Source organism: Littorina saxatilis, unplaced genomic scaffold, assembly GCF_037325665.1.
Source record: "Littorina saxatilis isolate snail1 unplaced genomic scaffold, US_GU_Lsax_2.0 scaffold_1173, whole genome shotgun sequence".
Classification (NCBI taxonomy): Eukaryota; Metazoa; Mollusca; class Gastropoda; order Littorinimorpha; family Littorinidae; genus Littorina; species Littorina saxatilis.
The window spans coordinates 22,501-25,644 of record NW_027126469.1 but is presented as its reverse complement, the minus strand read 5'-3'; positions in this window follow the sequence as shown (position 1 = coordinate 25,644).

Sequence of the window (3,144 nt, the reverse complement as noted above, 5' to 3'; positions counted from 1 at the left end):
AAACACAGCACTGCTGAAAAGGTTACAGTGGAATCTGGTCAACCTCAAAATAAAAAGGGTCTCTTTGAGAGCGATGCAAGGTTTTCTTTGTCTGAAGAACTCACTAAACTGAAGCCAAACAAATTCGGAGTAGGTACGTATTTTATGAATTCTGCAACAATCACTTCATTTTTTACATGACAATTTGTGGTGTATATTTGCAACCAAGACAGCAGTAATTTCGTCATCAACAAGGTAGACCAAGGAACTTAGTCGATAAATATCGACAGGGGGCGGACAAATGGTTTACATGTGAAATGTGTGTATATGGGTGTGGTTCTGAAACAAACAAACCATGTGAACCCCCCCCCCCCCCCCCATCCCACCGCTCGCGGGCTGAACGACTGGCGTCACATGTCGCTTCGGTCTTTTCCTGAGAAGAACACCGCGTGTACATAATACACAATTCGATCGCGTAGCACTGCCAATGCACATTTTCGCAACGAAAACCGTGCTACTGTTTCTTGTGTGTTAAATCTGAAAGCAATATAAGTGAACGAACAATTGAAAACTGATATCACGTTACTAAACTCCCAAAAGTAATAAATTACTTCTGACTGCGGTACACAATACGGCAGTCACCTCTGCGAATGCTGTCGAAGAATCTAACCGAAAGTAAACATTCTGGGAATCTACGCGCATCGGCCTTGACGCAAGTTCAATACTTAGCCAATGAGCGCGCCGCGGCGAAGTTGGCCGCTGTAAGTCTCGCAGCGCTGGCTGGCTGAGCGAGTTGCGTGTCCATCCTTTTTTGGTCCAAGCCGCACCGTAGATTATTAGTAGGTGCTTGATTTTGGTATTTTGATTTTACATAACATTAAACCTTTCTTGGGGTTCATGGTCATGGCAACAGCCATAATACTATTATATCATGTATAATATTACATTTCAGCATATTTGAATTACATGTCATCATACCAAACTGTCATACATTTTTATTCCTACATCATTCTGATTGATCACAACCAAACCTACTATCAGTGGACACATCCAAATGTAAGCGCCTGTTCTTGACAACTTTTAATCGATCTAAAAATAGCAACTTGCTGGGCCCTCTACCGCCAACAGACACTGTTTGGCCTGTAGGTAAAATGTACAATGTATTTTCTGATTTGTGCACAAAAGCTTTATTTCTTTTTTCTTTTTTTTAACATAACAATGTTTAATGTCACTGTATGTTTAAAAGACCATGGTCATATTTGTAAAAAAAATGTTAAATTAGAAAATAAATAACATTTTGGTTCATGATTTTTCCTACACCTGTGCTAAAAATAAGAAATAAAAATGTCGGGTATATAAGTCTCTCAAATACAGCTAGGTATGAATGGCTCGGTTTGAGTTTGTTGCAGTTGACCCTGCACAATGCGACATATCATGTTTTTGTTGAACAATTTTGACGTCACCCCTCCCATAGGGTGACGTATTTCACAACTTCCTGTGTTACACAAACTCTGTGATGACCAATTTTGACGTCACCCCTCCCATAGGGTGACGGATTTCACAACTTTCTACAGATGAACAATGTTGCCTTCACCCCTCCCATAGGGTGACGGATGTCACAACTTCCTGTGTACACAAACTGATGACGTATTTCACAACAAAATGGCGCTGCCCATGGTCAACCTCTAAACTATCCGTATAGAATGGGGGCGTCCTCGCCCCCATAATAAGACAGACAAACATGCAGACAGACAAACACACGGACAGACCAGAGGAGTTGGTATGGGAAGGGGGACGGTTTGTGGGTGTTAGGGGGAGAGAGAGAGAAAGAGAGAGAGAGAGAGAGAGAGAGAGAACGAGTGGGAGAGAGAGAGAGGGAGAGAGAGGGAGAGAGAAAGAGACATATATACTTAAAGACAGACAGACAGAGAGGCAGAGAGAGAGAGTTACAGAGAGAGAGAGAGAGAGAGAGAGAGAGAGAGAGACAGACAGACAGCCAGCCAGCCAGCCAGACAGACAGAGAGAGACAGAGAGAGGGAGACACAGACAGAGACAGTCAGAAAGACAGACAGACAAACAGCAGGCGGGCAGATCGACAGACAGAAACAAATAGAGACACGCACACAGATGAACAAACTATGATTCCCGAAAGAGACCTTGTATATATAGTTACTGGCAGTCCCTTCAGTCCCTCTCAGTTTGTCCACCACGCTGTCTTGTCAGTGCCTCAAGTGAAGCAAACACGGAACGTTTTCACAGCTGTGACTCACTCTCACAGCAACACTACACGCTCAAATTGACGGTCATGACCAATGAACTGCAAGTCTTTGCCAAGGACAAGCACTGACAAGTTCTTTCAATTGAAACAAGAGAAAGGAAATCCAAGAAATGGCTTTTTGAAATGTCCAATCTCTGTGAATCATTGGTTATTTGAGCGTGTTCACATTATTGAGAGTTGGCTGTGGAGGACTTCCGCTCTGCAGAAGAACGAGGGGGGGGGGGGGGGGTGAGAGAGCGAGAGAGAGAGAGAGATAGAGAGAGAGAGAGAGAGACAGAGAGACAGAGAGAGACACAGAGAGACAGAGAGAGACAGAGAGTGAGAGAGAGAGACAGAGAGAGAGAGAGAGAGAGAGAGAGAGAGAGAGAGAGAGAGAGACAGAGAGTGAGAGAGAGACAGAGAGTGAGAGAGAGAGACAGAGAGAGACAGAGACAGAGAGAGACAGAGAGAAACAAAGACAGACACACAGACGGACACACAGACAGACAGAGAAGGGAAAGAGACAATCATCATAACCATCACTACAAATATCACAGCAAAACAAATTACTTTATCCCCTCCCCATTACCCTTCATCCTCCCCCCAAAACCAACCCCCATTCTCCCCAAACCCCCTTAGGCCTCCTCCCCCCTCCCCCCTCCCTCAAACCCTCTATACTCTCCAAAACTCTCCGTGTCCTTCGTCTCCTGACCAGCAGACCAAGGTCTAGGGCTACAAACCGATGAACGATTCAGATGTCCGGCAAATTAACTCAACTCATAAAATGCGTCCTAATGCGCCTTCCCTTCATGGCGAGGTCGCGGGTGACTGCCCTGTAGAAGCCGGCTTGTCCCCCATTCAATACCTCTCCATGTCTCATTAGTCCGCTCTGACTCTCTGATCAATGT